The following is a 7,713-nucleotide window of genomic DNA, read 5'->3' as shown; positions in this document are numbered from 1 at the left end:
TAAAAGCTGGGAAATACAGAAATCAATCATTAGTCCCCTCATCTCCGGAAAAGAGACATCACCACCAATAACAAAGACCAGAGAACTCACACATTTATAGAGCTGAAGACAGAAATTTACTCTGGATGGTCCTCCAAAGACTAGTAATTCTACCTGTAGAAAAACACCAAATTCCAGAAATCTAGAACTAACATTTACTAGAGTTCTTACACATTCAAGATATTCTTTGAGACTGGAATATTAAAATTACTGACAAAATACAGGACAATATTGCACAGCACAGTATTACTGAGACATATTACACAGCAGATTTTCCCTGCCTTTCCTCCTGTTTTTCCTCACTCACCCGTTCCTTTTCCACCATTTGTCTTACACGTTTCTTTCTCTAACCCAATCTTCTATTCCACAAACTCACCCTGGGAGAGCCTCATTCCCCAAGGTTTCAAAATCTATCTCTCCGCTGATCACTCCTCAAATCTAGAACCAACCCATACATCCAACAGGCTTGAGTGGAAGGCTTCGCCAGGACAGTCTGCAGACTTTAGCTACTGATGCATTCACCCATAGAAGCCAGCATTGAGGGGGTTGGAGGAGGAGTGGAGAAGGAAAAGGAGAAGGAAAAATTTGTTTTCCAGAGATGTAATAGCCCTAATTAGGAAAAATTCAGAAATTACAGAAAAATAGGAGAAAAGGAGGTATCCATAATATCATCATCCAGAAGTAATGGAGTCTAAGGAGGGTAGAGATATTTGCCCTAATCCTAGTATGTTCTGTTCTAGCAGAAAAGGCAATTTAGCATAGTGCTGCAAGGGCCTTAAGCACCAGATTTGTCTGGGTTCATGACCCTGGTTCAGTTATTCACTAGCCGTGTGACTCACTTTGTGAAATGGGTATTGATTAAAATAATGCACGTAAAGTGCCTGCCAGATAGCAAGTGAGTAGTAATACGTGTCCATTCAAACTTCCTGTTTCAGGTGCAAAGTAAGAACAAGCAAAGGCAAGCAGCGAGAACCTTTTTTCAGTTTTTTCTTTTTAAAGGCTCTTTAGGAAAAAAAAAAAAACAGTCTCCTAGTTTTGAAATGCCCACTCTCCTGGGTCCTGTGCCCCACCTCCCACACCCCACCCCACTGCAGCCTCCTCCTGGCCCAGCTATCTGAGGCAAACATTCCACAGCAGTGGTCAAGAAGACACAGAAAGACAGCTTATGAGTGAGAGAGAGAGTTCTTTGCCCTTTGAACTCAGGATTCCTGACCTCAGGGGTTTCTAGCCTTTTTACCACTAAGGACCCTTTCAGTTATTTTCCCCCCAAAGTTGTGCAGGATTTGTGCACACAATAAAACAGCATCAATTAACTTATAACTACTTCATTTTCCTTTAAAAAATTGAATCCAAGTCCTATATAACAGCCAATGCAAGCTTCTGCCCAGCCAGAGCCTACCAGCATTGCCTCAGTGTGTGTTAGGGTTTTAGTTGAAAACAAAGAGGTAGCTGTTAGGGACCCCAGGGAGCCTGGGGGAAAGGTTAAATGTGATTAACATCCCGCCTTTGGCAATAATGAAAACAGCTCAAAGGACCTTATCAGTATTGAGGACCTGGCATTCGGATCCCAAGTTTTAAATCACTGCCTCATTTGATAGAGAGGCTTTAGGATAATGTCATTTTATTTTTTAAGATTTTATTTATTTATTTGTTAGAGAGAGAGCACAAGCGGGGGAACTGCAGGCAGAGGGAGGAACAGACTTCCCCATGAGCAGGGAGCTGCCGGACTCAGCCCCAGTGAGAGCATGACCTGAGCCAAAGGCAGACACTTAACCTGATGCTTAACGGACTGAGCCACCCAGGTGTCTCGCTAATGTCATTTTTTAAAAGAGAGGGGCACAGGTGTGCCTGGGGGGCTCAGTGGGTTAAGCGTCTGCCTTCAGCTCGGGTCATGATCCCAGGGTCCTGGGATTGAGCCCCATGTCAGGCTCCCTGCTCAGTTGGGAGCCTGTTTCTCCCTCTCCCACTCCCCTTGCTTGTGTTCCCTCTCTTGCTGTCTCTCTGCCTGCAAATAAATAAATAAATAAATAAATAAATAAATAAATAAATAAAATCTTTAAAAAGTAAATAAAAAGAGGCGAGCAAACCAATAAAAGAGAAGGGTACTTTGTAACTATTAAATACAACTTACATACTTGGGGAAAACTATATGTTAGGCACTTTTAGGGAGTAAAAGGGAATTTTTTTTTAAGATTTCATTTATTTGAGAGAGAGAGAGAGAGAGAGACAAGCAGGGGCAGAGGGAGAGGAAGAAGCAGGATTCCCAATGAGCAGGGATCCTGATGCGGGGCTCAATCCCAGAATCCTGGGATCATGACCCAAGCTGAAAGCAGACACTTAACGACTGAACCTCCCAGGTGCCCTGTAAAAAGGAATTCTTTTTTTTTTTTTTAAGATTTTTATTTATTTATTTGATAGAAGACACACAGAGAGAGGGAACACAAGCAGGGGGGAGTGGGAGAGGGAGAAGCAGGCTTCCCACAGAGCAGGAAGCTGATGTGGGGCTCGATTCCAACACCCTGGGATCATGACCTGAGCTGAAGGCAGCCACTTAACAACTAAGCCACCCAGGCACCCCTAAAAGGGAATTCTGCAAGTGTTTAAGATTGTGTCAATTGTGATAAAAATCTGTTTTTATAGATTTTTGTTTGTAAGATTCTGATTTTTGGATGAGGGGTGTGATTGAATTCCCCACTGCAAGATATCACCTCCTACAAGCAGCCCTCCTTCCTCTTTCCTCTAATTCTTCCATGTTTTTATCCATTGTGGCATTTATCACACTGTGGACTCTTGGGAATTAGAGATGGTGTCTTTCTCACTCTTGGAAACTCAACCCTCAGACAGACCTTGACCCAGAGCGGCTCAATCAATGCTTGTTGAATGGACAGAAAATAGCAGAAGGAGCAGACAGGAGCACTTCTCAATTCTAAGTCACACGTTGAGGTCCTTTCTGAGAAGGAGGGGAGGAACCAACATTTATTGAGCATCTGTTATGTAGTACGGTTGTGCTGTGGACACCCTATGAACTTCATTTTAACTAATTCTCACAATATCTCCTTCCGAATTAGTCATTATTATTTCCATTTTTGCAGAGGAAATAGGATCTGAGAGGTAACTTGCCCAGGGTCCCAGGTAGTGAGTAAAAGAAAACAGACTCAACATCAACTTTATCTGACATCAAAGTCTATGTTCTTAACTATGCCCCAAAACCAAAATGGCAAGTTTTCATGAAGACACGGAGAACTAAACCTGAGGCTGGCTCTCCCTGCCTCATGTTCTGGAGACTTAGGGGCTCTCATTTCTTCTTTCTGTGTCTCTGCAGGAAGGCGTTTTCTGCCTTGCTTGCACAAATTCCAGATGGCCTCTGACTCCCAGGCAATTCAAGCATCCCGAAGAAAATTACAAGCATCGCTCTTGTCTCCATTCCACGTCATTGGCCAAGGGAGTCTACTGGGCAAAGAGTGAGATGCCCTTGCCATTTCAAAGAGCTGAAGGCTGAAGGTTCTGGTGGTGTCCTGGTGGCTTAGGGGTGGCTGTGGAACAGGAAGGTGGCAGGAAGCTGAGTCGACATATGTATGTGGTCTGTAGAATTTGCAGTCACTGCACCAGACAGAGTGCTGGGACTTTGGCCTTGACTGGGAGCCCCTGAGCTAGACCCCAGTCTCCTGGGTACAACATTCCACAGCCCCAAGGGTGCTTCCAGCATACAAGACTGTTCTCACTATCCTTAGAAATTACAGATCTCCACAACCCTCCCGGTCTTGAGACCTACTCAGTTTCTATTTCTGCCTCTCAAAGATACTCCCTTTCAGAACACCAAAATATTATCTTTGACCATAGGCTTTAACCAAAGGTGGAAACGCTGGTTGTTTTCAAATTGATTTTGTAATTATCCAGAAATACAGACATTCTATGAAGCAAGAGGAAGTATTATTCAGTCCTCAAAGATGGATGTCAGAGGTTACTACTTCCCTTCCTGGCCCAAGGGAGATGTTAGAGGTACTTTGAGAGTCTGACACCTCACTAACTGTACATTCCTCAGTTAGGCATTCAAAGCCATCTACAGTCTGTTACCAAACTAGCTTATACTGTCTTATTATTTGTTTTGGGGTTTTTTTTTTCAGTGTTCTTGTTTTATACCTTCACTGTTATAAATTGACAAGTAACTGTACATATTTAAAATGAATTTTGACATAGGTATATATCTGTGAAACCTCCCTACCCCCTCAAGATGATGAACATATCCATCACCTCTAAAGGTTTTAACCCTTCCCTACCTCATTTCTTTAACTGAATCCTGCTCTGCAGCCAGGCTGATCCTCTCCAGAATGAGCCCCCAGTAGCCCCCACCCCCAACTCCCAAGTCCTTCCTTCATCTTGCAACCTTCCCTGACCTTACCAGGTCCCAGCTCACCATTTCCTTCGTCAGCCCCTCCCAGTGCCCTCTCACCGTAACCAAGTGGGATTTATCTTAGGAACACAAGAGTGAGTCAACACCAAAAACTTAATATAATACATCATATTAATAGAATGAAGAGGGGGAACCATACAATTATCTCAACTGAGGCCAGAAAAGGCACTTGACAAAAATCCAGCACCCTTTCATGATGAGATCTGTCAGAATACTAAGACTAGATGGGTGGCTCAGTGGGTTAAGCCTTTGCCTTTGGCTCAGGTCATGATCTGAGGGCCCTGGGCCTGTGCCCCACATCAGGCTCTCTGCTCAGCAGGGAGCCTGCTTCCCCACCCCCCGCCTGACTCTCTGCCTGTTTGTGATCTATGTCAAATAAATAAGATAAAATCTTAAAAAAAAAAAAAAAAAACACCACTAAGACTAGAGCTTCCTCAACATGATAAGGGGCATTCATGAAAAACCTATAGAAAATGATATTTGATAGCAAAACTGAAAAGCTTTCTTTTATGATCAGGAACAAGACAAGGATGGCCTCTTTCACCAGTGCTATTCAGCATAGTATTAGAAGTTCTAGCCAGAACAATTAGATGAGAAAAAGAATAATAGGTACCCAGATTGGAAAAGAGTAAAACGACATCTATTTAAGGAGGACACAATCCTACATATAAAAAAGTCCTTAAAAATTTCACAAGAAAACTACTAGAGCTAACAAATGATTTTGGCAAAACTGCAGGTTACAAAATCAAACAACAAAAATTAGTTGTTTCTATACACCAGCAATAAACAATCTGAAGAACATATTAAGACAGAATTCCAGTAACAATAGTATCTAAAAGAATATCCATGAGTGGGGCACCTGGGTGGTTCAGTGGGTTAAGCCGCTGCCTTCAGCTCAGGTCATGATCTCAGGGTCCTGGGATCAAGCCCCGCATCAGGCTCTCTGCTCAGCAGGGAGCCTGCTTCCTCCTCTCTCTCTGCCTACCTCTGCCTGCTTGGCATCTCTCTCTGTCAAATAAATAAATAAAATCTTTAAAAAAAAATCCATGAGTAAAATATAATCAAGGAGGTCAAAGACTTGTACGCTGAAAACTACAAAACTTGCTGAAAGACATTAAGTCCTAAATAAATGAAAAGGCATCTTGTACTCATAGATAGGAGCACTAAATGTTAAGATGTCAGCACTGCCCAAAGCAATCTAAAGATTCAACATAATTGCTTCCATAGTTCATAATTCAAATTTCCTGTAACTTTTTTTTCAGAAATAGAAAAGTCAATCCTCAAACTTATATAGAACTGCAGGGAACCCCAAGAAAACAAAATAATCTTGAAAAAGAAGTTAAGGACTCATACTCCTGATTTGAAAACTTATCATAAACCTAAAATAATCAAAACAGTGTGGTGATGGCAAAAGGAGAGATACCTAGACCAAAGGAATGGAAGTGAGTCCAGAAGTAAACTTTCACATATACAGCAAACTGATTTTCTTCAAGGGCGCTAAGGCTATTCAGTGAGAGAAAGATAGTTGCTTCAACAGATGGTGCTGGGAAAACTGGATTTCCACAAGCGAAAGAATGAAGCTGGACTTCTACCTCACACCATATACAAAAATTTACTCAAAAATGCATTAATGATAAAGAAGATGTGGTCCGTATACACTATGGATTATTATGCCTCCATCAGAAAGGACGAATACCCAACTTTTGTAGCAACATGGACGGGACTGGAAGAGATTATGCTGAGTGAAACAAGTCAAGCAGAGAGAGTCAATTATCATATGGTTTCACTTATCTGTGGAGCATAACAAATAACATGGAGGACAAGGGGAGATGGAGAGGAGAAGGGAGTTGAGGGAAATTGGAAGGGGAGGTGAATCATGAGAGACTATGGACTCTGAAAAACAATCTGAGGGTTTTGAAGGGGTGGGGGGGTGGGAGGGTGGGGGAACCAGGTGGTGGGTATTAGAGAGGGCACGGATTGAATGGAGCACTGGGTGTGGTGCAAAAATAATGAATACTGCTATACTGAAAATAAATAAAAAGCAAATTTTAAAAATGCATTAATGACCTAAATATAAGAACTTTATATAACCATAAAGCTCTTAGAAGAAAATGTAAGGTAAATCTTCATGATCTCGGATTTGCCAACAGATTTTTTCTTATTAAGTAATCTCCAGGCCCAATATGGAGCTTGATCTCACAACCCAGAGATCAAGGGTCCACGCTCTACCAACTAAGCCAGCCAGGTACCCCCTGACAATGGATTCTTACATATGACATCAAAAACTCGAGTAACAACAACAATAACAAAAATAGGTAAATTGAACTTCATCACAACTGAAAAATTTTTTGTGCATTAAATAACAATATCAAGAAAATGAAGGGGCTCCTGAGTGGTTCAGTCGTTAAGTGTCTGCCTTCGGCTTGGGTCATGATCTCAGGGTCCTGGGACTGAGCCCCTCCTCTCTGATTCCCTGCTCAGTGGGGAGTCTGCTTGTCCCTCTCCCATTCCCCTTGCTTATGTTCCCTCTCTCGCTGTCTCTCTGTCAAATAAATAAATAAAACCTTAATTTAAAAAAAGAAAATGAAAATACAATATACAAAAGGGAGAAAACATAGTCAATTCTCATTCCCCTCAATAGTTACATTCTATAAAATCACCATGAACACTGAATTAGTGAATACTGAACACATGCTCCTAGGGTTAAGATCCTGGGAGCTTTCGATGATAACATTTTCATAAAGAGATCAACACATAACCTCTCTTCTATGTGTTTTTGTTTAAAAATACCTTATTTAATATACACTGTTGATTGATTAACATTGAACTCTCAGCCAACAGCACTGTAACTCATGCCTGAAAGAAGCTTGTCCAACATGTGTTTTCTCCATAAGGCATCTCACAGCCTTCTTGCATTTACGAACACTAGACAGCACTCCACCACTACACGTGGGAGTCATATTAAATAGCGAAATCACCAATAAAAGACACAAAAATACTTAAAAAGTGGCACTACCAGACTATAGAAAGGATGCTTTCTAGAATCTGCGAGCTGAAATAAGAGATAAAGCACTACTTTTTTTTTTTTTTAACTTCATCTGGGAACATGCAGATTGGCAAGTGAAATGTTTTGCCACCATTCACATGTGCGTGGATGAGCACAGAAGTGCCATGAATATTTATTTGGGGATTACAAATACATTTTAGTGAGAATTCAAATTTCTATAAACAGAATCTGTGGAAGATGAGAATTGACTGTATTT

The sequence above is a fragment of the Mustela lutreola genome, chromosome 3, assembly GCF_030435805.1.
Source record: "Mustela lutreola isolate mMusLut2 chromosome 3, mMusLut2.pri, whole genome shotgun sequence".
Taxonomy (NCBI): Eukaryota; Metazoa; Chordata; class Mammalia; order Carnivora; family Mustelidae; genus Mustela; species Mustela lutreola.
The sequence above is the reverse complement of the archived record's forward strand: the minus strand, read 5'-3'. Positions refer to the sequence as shown.